Source organism: Aegilops tauschii, chromosome 4 (assembly GCF_002575655.3).
Source record: "Aegilops tauschii subsp. strangulata cultivar AL8/78 chromosome 4, Aet v6.0, whole genome shotgun sequence".
NCBI classification, from domain to species: domain Eukaryota; kingdom Viridiplantae; phylum Streptophyta; class Magnoliopsida; order Poales; family Poaceae; genus Aegilops; species Aegilops tauschii.
In genome coordinates this window covers 344,357,813-344,368,557 of record NC_053038.3, presented here as the reverse complement: position 1 = coordinate 344,368,557, position 10,745 = coordinate 344,357,813, and positions in this window count along the sequence as shown.

Below are 10,745 nucleotides of genomic sequence, written 5' to 3'. Positions count from 1 at the left end.
ACTTCATACGGCTTGGATTCATCAGGAGGAGTCAAGACATGAGCTGTGACTAGTTTCTGTTTGAGAGTGTTGAAAGCGACGTCACACTCAGGAGACCAGACATACTTCACATGCTTCTGTAGGAGGTTGGAAAGAGGTTTTGCAATCTTGGAGAAATTCTCAACGAATCTTCGGCAATAGCTTGCAAGACCCAGAAAACTGCGGAGCTGCTTGACATTTTGAGGAGGTTCCCAATCCAGAACTGCGGACACCTTCTCGGGGTTAACAGCGATGCCTTTGGCGGAGATGATGTGACCAAGGAAAAGAACTTCATCAAGCCAAAACTCACATTTGGAGAACTTCGCATAGAATTGATACTCTCTGAGCTTGTCGAGCACCAATCGCAAATGTTTGGCATGATCCTGCTTATTCTTGGAGAAGACCAAGATATCATCGAGATACACCAGAACGAATTCATTGGTATAGGGGTTGAAGATGAAATTCATCATCCGAGAGAACACCGGAGGAGCATTGACAAGGCCGAAAGACACGACAGTATATTCATAAGAACCAAAGCTTGTTCTGAATGCTGTCTTGGGAATATCTTCTTCACGAATGCGAATCTGATGATAACCCATACGAAGGTCAAGCTTCGAGAATACTTTAGCGCCCTTGAGTTGCTCAAATAGCTCATTGATGTTGGGAAGTGGATACTTGTTCTTGATTGTCTTCTTGTTCAATGGACGGTAGTCGACACAAAGTCGGTCCGTGCCATCCTTCTTCTTGACAAAAAGAACACCACAACCCCATGGAGAAGAACTCGGTCTGATCAAACCCAGACGTTCTTGTGCATCGAGCTGCTTCTTCAATTCCTTCAGCTCGTTTGGTCCAAGCTTGTATGGACGCTTGCAAACAGGTACAGTACCAGGCTCTAGTTCGATAACGAACTCAACTGGCCGGTGCGGAGGCATACCCGGAAGCTCTTCTGGAAAAACATCTTGATACTCGTAAACGACTGGAATTTGAGAGATGGCATCCAATTCGCCCTTCTCATTGAGAGAGAAAAACCGAATGGTTTCATCACGAGCGGCAAAAATAATCACATCCTCAGACGAGTGTGTCAATTGAATTTCCCTGGCAGCACAATCAAGTTGAGCCTTGTGCTTAGAAAGCCAGTCCATCCCGAGAATAAGATCAATATCCGAGTCACCAAGAACAATTGGAGAAGACTGAAATTTATAGTCACCCATCTTGATGGAGACATCCGGAACCATCATACTAGAACTCAAACGTTTACCCGGAGAAACGACATCCATGGGTTTACTTAGATGAGAACAAGTGAATTCATGCTTGGCAAAAAACGGTCTTGACATGAAACAAAGCGATGCACCAGTATCAAAAAGAACTTTTGCAGGAATATCATTAACTGAGAGATTACCCATTATCACATCAGTAGATTCCTTCGCTTGAGCTGCATTCATCATGTTCACCTTTGCAGACTTTGGATTATGCTTGACCACTGCATTGCTGGAAGATCTGACAGGAGGAAGGAGGAGGAAGACGCCTCTGGTTGAAGCACTTGTTAGCATAGTGACCTTTCTGCTGACATTTGTTGCAAGTCACCTCTGAGAGTGGACGGTGATAAGGAGCATTGGACTTGGGAGCTTGATTCTGAGACTTGTTCTGATAGCCAGAGTTGGAAGAGTTTGAAGAACCATGGCCACCTTTGTTCTTCTGCTGGTAAGGCTGACGAAACGGAGGAGGAGGAGGAGGAGGCAACCAGAACTTCTGTTGCTTAGCTGTCACAAGTGAGGAAGAAGAAGACTGAACTGCGTCTCTGACTCTCTTCTTAGAAGCCTCACACTTGAGCTGAGCAGCCTCTTGCTTCAGTGCCATATTGTAGAATTGATCAAACTGAGTAGGCTCAACAAGAACGAGAGCTAACTGCAGATCCTCTTTAAGGCCACCTCTGAAGTGATAGATCATGCTCTTCTCATCAGGAACGTCTTGATTAGCGAAGCGAGCAAGTTTCTGAAACTGAATGTTGTATTGATACACAGACATGTTTCCTTGCTTGAGATTGCGGAACTCCTCACGCTTGCTCTCAACAACACTTTGTGGAATGTGGTGCGCTTTGAAGTCCCGACAGAAGTCAGTCCAAGTGATCACACGACCTCCTCTGGAATCTTTGTATTGCTGAAACCAATCAGCAGCTTGGTCCTTGAGCTGGAAAGAAGCGAACTTGACAAAGTCCTCAGGCCTGACATTGCTACATTCAAAATGCTTGTTGATGTCCACGAGCCAATCATTGGCATCCGTGGCCTCGGCACAGTAGCTGAAAGACTTAGGCTGATTTGCGAGAAACTGGTTGAGAGTGGCAAAGTGAAACTGATTGTTGCCTTGACCTTGATTGCCTTGATTGCCTTGCCCTTGGGTACGTTCTTGCAAGAGTTGCAGAATCATCTGAGCATTGGCGTTGGTGGCTGCCATGATTGCTTGCCATGCCTCCGGAGGTGGAGGTGGTGGCGGAGGGTTCGCTTGACTCCCTTCATTGCGATCCGGATTCTGACGCGTTGGCGGAGCCATCCTGAAGAGGGTGACATCCGTTAGCATCTTGATAGACAAAAGATAAGTAGAATCAACGGACAGAAATTGCAACATATAGTCTTCACAATAAACATTCGAACGAAGATGAACGAATGAATTCCGTAGTAAATCATCACACTTCCATAAGTTGAGAAGCCACTTGAAAAAGATATGGAATGAACATATGAATTCGAAGAAACTCGAATGCCACAAAACAAAATAAAACAAAGTATTGGCTTGCAAAATAAGCCGGAACAAACATATGATAGATATTTCGTCCGAAGTTTTCGTGGTGGGGCCCACACGGGCTCAATCGTACAGCACCATCATGTACAAGGCTGTGCACATGACATACGAAGCGTCCCCAAGTCGGCAAAGCCATGGACTCTTTAAGACACAACGAGACCACTGTAAAATCAACCGTATACAGGCGGACCACTAGACGTCGAACCCCAATCTCATATCATGCGTCTGTCGGAAAGAAATCCTAAGGCTACTAGAATTCCCACTTATGAACTCCCGAAACTTTCTGGTTATGCAATCTGGTGTAGGGGATACAGGGGACACAAAATATATATCACCCAAACTAACAATCCCTAGATCCAGCTGTATCCATCCGTCAACACATAACCAAGAAACCTTCGGAAATCGTTTACCTCAACCTTCGAAAAACATCCGTTATACAAGTTATGGCAATACTCCCGAACTCCCGCCCCAGTACTGGGTGGCGTCGAGGTGATCTCACCAACAACTGCATAAAAGAGATTTCGATGTCGGCGAAACTCAGGTATTCCAGAACTGCAACGATAAAATTGTGACGACAACACCTCGGAGCTCAACTCCCCGGGACACTGCCACAACCCCTAAATGACAGGAGGCACCAAGAACAATGTTCTCGTCACAAATCGATCGGAACGATTCCAAGATACCCGCGTGATCCTAAAAAAAAATTAGTGAAATTTGAGGAGAGAATAGTCAAAACTCTACGTCAGGAGACCTCACTAGAGCGACGAAGGGACTGAGGAGTAAAAAGAATCCTACTCTCCGATATGTATAATCCTAAGACTCAAAACATTTTGTTCTAGACTCAACAACGTCAGCGATTCGATCAAGCAGGGGGCTCCTAAGTCGGGGATGGCTCTGATTACCAACTTGTAACGCCCACGATGCAGCTATATCTCCCACGTGTCGAGGCACGACTTAGAGGCATAACCGCATAGTGGTTTTGTCGCAAGAAGGGTCATCTTCACACAATCCCATGTAATGAACAAGAATGGGATAAAGAGTTGGCTTACAATCGCCACTTCACACAATACATAAATATCATCATACATCATCCAAAATACAATCATATAGACCGACTACGGTCAAAAACCAGATGAAAATAAGACAACCCCAAATGCTAGATCCCCGATCGTCCCAACTGGGCTCCACTACTGATCATCAGGAAAAGACACATAGTAACGACCACGTTCCTCGTCGAACTCCCACTTGAGATCGACGCCATCATCTGCACTGGCATCGTCGGCACCTGCAACTGGTGTTGGAAGTATCTGTGAGTCACGGGGACTCAGCAATCTCACGCCCGCGAGATCAAGACTATTTAAGCTTAAAGGGGGGAATGGTGCAAAGAGGTGGAGCTGCAGCGGCAAAAGCATATATGGTGGCTAACTTGCGCAAAAGAGAGCGAGAAGAGAAGCAAAGGAGCGGACGTCATCTAGCAATGACCAAGAAGAGGTCCTGAACACCTACTTACGTCAAACATAACACAGACCGTGTTCACTTCCCGGACTCCGCCGAGAAGAGACCATCACGGCTACACACGCACTTGGTGTATTTTAATTGGGTCAAGTGACAAGTTATCTACAACCGGACATTAACAAATTCCCATCTGCCTCATAACCGCGGGCACGGCTTTCGAAAGATAATACCCTGCAGGGGTGTCCCAACTTAGCCCATCATAAGCTCTCACGGTCAACGAAGGATAAACCTTCTCCCGGAAAGACCCGATCAGTCTCGGAATCCCGGTTTACAAGACATCTCGACAATGGTAAAACAAGACCAGCAAAGCCGCCCGAATGTGCCGACAAATCCCGATAGGAGCTGCACATATCTCGTTCTCAGGGCACACCGGATAAGTCAAGCTACGAGTAAAACCAGACCTCGAGTTTCCCCGAGGTGGCCCCGCAGGCTGCTCGATTCGGACCAACACTCGAAGGAGCACTGGCCCGGGGGGGTTAAAATAAGATGACCCTCGGGCTCGCGAAAACCCGGGGGAAAAGGCTTAGGTAACAACTGGTAAAACCAAGGTTGGGCCATGCTGGAGGAGTTTTATTCAAGGCGAACTGTCAAGGGGGTCCCATAAATCACCCGACCGTGTAAGGAACGCAAACTCAAGGAACATAATCCCGGTATAACAGTACTAGGGCGGCAAGAGTGGAACAAATCACCAGGCATAAGGCCGAGCCTTCCACCCTTTACCAAAATATATAGATGCATTAATTAAATAATAGATATTGTGATATCCCAACATATCCATGTTCCGATATGGAACAAACTTCAACTTCACCTGCAACTAGCAACGCTATAAGAGGGGCTGAGCAAAATCGGTAACATAGCCAAACAACGGTTTGCTAGGAAAGGATGGTTAGGGCTGACATGGCTAAAATGGGAGACATGATATAGCAAGTGATAGGTAGCGAGCATGGCAATAGAGCGAACAACTAGCATAGCAAAGATAGAAGTGATTTCGAGGGGTGGTCATCTTGCCTGCAAGATTCTCAGAGTTGTCGAAAGCTTGATCCTCGTAAGCGTACTCGGCAGGTTCCTCGTTCACGAACTCGTCTCCCGGCTCTACCCAAGACAAGAACACAAACAAACGGAACCACAATCAACAACGAGGAATGCGCAAGCAACATGATGCAAAACATGTATGATATGCAAGATATGGTATGCGATGCATATGCGTGCTCCGTAAGGAAAATGATGAACATGGCAGTAACTTTGGCAAACCAAGCATGCCACTGGAAAGATGAGATGATTTCGGTCGAAATCGATATAAAGATCACCGGAATCGGATGCACGGTTTGCAAATGACAAGCAAAACAAGAATGACACTAATCTGCGATAAACAGCAAGATAGCACTTAAAATACAACAAGTAACAATGCTACAGCACCCCATCATAGCAACAAAGCACATGGCAGTAATCTCCAGGAGATGCTTGACAAAAGATGAACACTGAGCTACTGCTAGTTCACAACATATCAAGCTCAAACAAGCATGGCAAAAGTGCAAAAGATTACAGGTTCACAGACTTGGTGAAAAACTGGACATGGCAGAAATCATCATCAGGTAGCAATGCTCAGAGCATGAAACCAACATGCTACAGGAACTTAACATAGAAAAACAAGGCAAGGTAGTGTTCTACTAAATGCACATGACAAAAGTCCCTTACTGACCATAAGCCAAAAAGGGCCAGAAGATATGATGGCAAGCATGTAAACATAGCAAGTTTCGTTATCAGGTCTCAGACTTGGCAGAAAACAGAGCATGGCAGAAATATTAATATGTAGGCCTCTTTGTGAGCTCGATGCACTCACTACAGAGCAATTCATGACAAAACAAGCATACATACAGCAAGATAGCATGCTTATGAAGCTATACATGGCAAGAACAATTTCATAGCATGTATGGATCAACTACAATAAGCTTGGCAAAAATGCATGTCATGTTAAGAATCTGCCAGAAATATTTTATAGCAAAAGTAGAGCACGATTGAGTCATGCTATGGCACTCTAAAATTGCAACCAATTGGAGGAATGGATCAATTACAACTATAGCTACAAGACATACTTACTGAACATCTCCAAAATATGCATGGATCTCTCTGTAGCATCAAGCTTACATGGCAACAAAATTACAGCAGACAAAGACTTAGAGAAAACACTAAGTCCCTGAAATCAGAATTATTACGGGGCCTACTTTGCATGCTTGTGCTAGTCACCACAGAGATCACAAAAATACATGGACTACACCCCTGGAAATATGGCATGGCATACTTCAAAACACATGTAGAGCTCATGCTCAAACGATGCACATAATAAATGATACAAAAATGAGAAATCTCCAAGTTTTGATAAGAACCAGAGATTAACAGCAACTAGCCCTCTTCCATCGAAGATTTGGGCATCAAGATGACATCTAATGAAAATGGTGCAATTTAACGAATTGAAGAGCATCACGATTCGAACAATTTGACATATTATACGCACGAATCGGAGCTACATGCACAAAGTTATCGCATCTCAAACAGGAGCATATGCTGAGAAAATTTAGGGACTTAGAAGATTTCGAGGGGGATTGGAGAGAAGTCAACGGGCTCACGGAGGGAGATCCAGATCGGGGGTCGCCCGAGCTCCTCGAGACCGAGCTCGTCGGCGGCGAGGCAGGGGCCGGCGGGCCTGGCCGGAGGAGGAGAAGGCCGAGGGAGGAGAGGCGGCGCCGGAGGAGGGGGGTGCCGGCGAGGGCGGCGAGCGCCGGCGGCGGGCGCGCGACGGCGGGGACGGGCGCCGCGGCGGCGGCGATGGCCGGCGATGGCGGCGCACTGGCCGGCGGCGGGGAAGGCGCGCGGGCGCGCGGGCGCGGAGGCGGCGGGCCGCGGGGGCCGGCGATGGGCCTGCGGGCCGGCGGCGGGGCGGACGTGTCCGGCGCGGCGGACGCGTCCGGCGCGGCGCGGAGGGAGAGGGTTAGGGTTTCGCCTGAGATTTCGTTTTTCGGGATGCCCACATATAAATAGGTACAGGAAGGTAGGAGACTCCAAATGAGGTGCGGTTTTCGCCCACACGATCGTGATCGAACGACCTAGAGCATGGAAGAGAGTTTGGTGGGCTTTGGGCTGGTTTTAGAGGGGGTTTTAGCTGGACACTCAAATGGACTTTGCGGATGCCCGGTTAACCGTTGGAGTACCAAACGACCTCCGAATGGAACGAAACTTGACCGGTAGTCTCCGGGTGGTATATTAAGACCACTTGACAAGCCTCGGTCCATTCCGAGAAAGTTTGACACACGCACACGAAAGAAAACAAGAGGGGTCCACCGGAGGAGATAGGAGCGCCGGATTGGAAAACGGACAACGGGGAAAATTCTCGGATGCATGAGACGAACACGTATGCAAATGTAATGCGCATGATGACATGATATGAAAATGCATGACATGACAAAATACAAAACGAAAGACAAAACCCGACAACGGAGGGAAAACATAACACATAGCCGGAAATGGCAAGAGTCGGAGTTACAAATATGGCAAGTTACATGCGGGGTGTTACAGTAACGAGATTGAACAAGGTATTGGGATACCGACGATCGAATCTCGGGCAAGTAACGTACCGATTGACAAAGGGAATTGTATACGGGATTGATTGAATCCTCGACATCGTGGTTCATCCGATGAGATCATCGTGGAACATGTGGGAGCCAACATGGGTATCCAGATCCCGCTGTTGGTTATTGACCGGAGAGTCGTCTCGGTCATGTCTGCATGTCTCCCGAACCCGTAGGGTCTACACACTTAAGGTTCGGTGACGCTAGAGTTGTAGAGATATTAGTATGCGGTTAACCGAAAGTTGTTCGGAGTCCCGGATGAGATCCCGGACGTCACGAGGAGTTCCGGAATGGTCCGGAGGTAAAGATTTATATATGGGAAGTCCTATTTTGGCCACCGGAAAATGTTCGGGATTTTTCGGTATTGTACCGGGAAGGTTCTAGAAGGTTCCGAAGTGGGGCCCACCTGCATGGGGGGACCCACATGAACGTGGGTAGTGGGGGCAAGGCCCCACACCCCTGGTCAAGGCGCACCAAGATCCCACCTTAGAAGGAATAAGATCATATCCCGAAGGGATAAGATCAAGATCCCTAAAAAAGGGGGATAACAATCGGTGGGGAAGGGAAATGATGGGATTTCTTTCCCCCACCTTTGCCAACGCCCCAATGGACTTGGAGGGCAAGAAACCAGCCCCCTCCACCCCTATATATAGTGGGGAGGCGCATGGGAGCAGCACCCCAAGCCCTGGCGCCTCCCTCCCTCCCGTGACACCTCTTCCTCCCCGCTTGCGCTTGGCGAAGCCCTGCCGGGATCCCGCTACTTCCACCACCACGCCATCGTGTTGCTGGATCTCCATCAACTTCTCCTCCCCCCTTGCTGGATCAAGAAGGAGGAGACGTCCCCGCTCCGTACGTGTGTTGAACGCGGAGGTGCCGTCCGTTCGGCGCTAGGATCATCGGTGATTTGGATCACGACGAGTACGACTCCATCAACCCCGTTCTCTTGAACGCTTCTGCTCGCGATCTACAAGGGTATGTAGATGCACTCCTCCCCTCTCGTTGCTAGCATCTCCTAGATTAATCTTGGTGACACGTAGGAAAATTTTGAATTTCTGCTACGTTCCCCAACAGGGTGGGTGGGTGGAATTGAATCCGAACCCTGACCTGGTTTTGGATCCGAAGTTTGGAGGTCTACCGGGCCGGATAGTTCGGGCTCCGGGATATCGACTAGTTTTTAGGCCCGTCATCCGACTTTATGTTCAGAGGAAGAGACATGGCCTTCTGCCGAAAATTATCCGGCTCTTCAAGATCGGCGACCCGAACATAGTTCGTCTTCAATATAGTGGAAGAGTTGCTCTGCTCCTCGACTACCGCTATCTGATGGGTGATCGGTGGAGTTTTAATTTCTCTCTGGTCGGGTTTAAGCCCGACCCGATCATAGTCTGTAGAGACCCCCAAGGCGGCTAATCGATCCAGGAGTTCGTTCAACGACGACAAATCCATTGGATCCATGCGGGCGGAGTATTCGGGATCAACGCGGAGGTGATTTTTGATGACTTGAGAGGTCATCGTCGGCTTAAGGGCCGAGCCGGCGGTCATGACGAAGCCGCCGAGACGGAGGGTCTAACCTAGGGCCAGGGCTCCTCCGGAGATGATATTATCCTTGACAACAAGGCGAGCCATCAACCCTCTTAGCGACGGCACAGAGGAACTCTTAATGAAAGCACCAATGTCGGTGTCAAAACCGGCGGATCTCGGGTAGGGGGTCCCGAACTGTGTGTCTATGTTTGATGGTAACAGGAGACGGGGGACACGATGTTTACCCAGGTTTGGGCCCTCTCTGTGGAGGTAATACCCTACTTCCTGCTTGATTGATCTTGATGAATATGAGTGTTACAAGAGTTGATCTACCACGAGATCGTAATGGCTAAACCCTGGACGAGATCGTAATGAATCTGTCCTATCCGGACTATGCTCTCCGGTTTATATAGACACCGGAGAGATCTAGGGTTACATGAGGTCAGTTACATAAGAGGGAATCTTCATAGTCGGTCGCTTAGTTTGCTTCCCACGCCAAGGAGAGCCCAATCTGGAAACAGGTATAGTCTTCGGTCTTCGTGTCTTCACAGCCCATCAGTCCGGCCCATGGATAACAGGCCAGACGTCCGAGGACCCCTTACTCCAGGACTCCCTCACCCGTTGTGGTCGGAAAGGTCCGGACACCCCCGTCGCTCTAGCCAAGATACTGGCCGAGCTGTTTAAAGGGGAGGAAGAAGAATTTCTCCGCATCAATCGCAGAGATGGGTACTCCACGTATAACCCTCCCAGCTGGGTAAGTCCCAACCCCTTTGCTTTCATTCACTCCGCTCTCTTAGCCATCTTTAACGAATTCCCAATCCGTCTATTCTGAAACAGCACTGGCAGAAGGTAACCGAGGGGCTCAACAGCCCTGCCCCACAGCCGGAGAACCACAACCGGGAGCTTGATCCTGGGTTCGAAGAGGACCCGGATATATTCGTAGTACTCGCGGAAGGGGTGTTTTACCAGGCGAGCTATGACGGCACAGAAGTGGCCATCATCACTGATTATCCTGGTCTTCTTCCAGCTTCCCACGTATGTAATCAGGAGTTATCCCCCTCGAAAGAGTTTCCTCGCACTGCCTCACCCACTACACCGTCTCATGCTTCAAAGGGGAGGCGTTCGGCACGTCATGCTACGCCGGGGATAACTCCAAGAAGAGCGGCTCCCGCGCCGAGCAAGGCCTCGAAAAGGAAGGTCGGCGAAGACAAGGCCGGTCCTTCGTCGAAGAGGTATGGATTTGAAGGTATGCTTTGGCAGTCGTACCCAACCGTGATT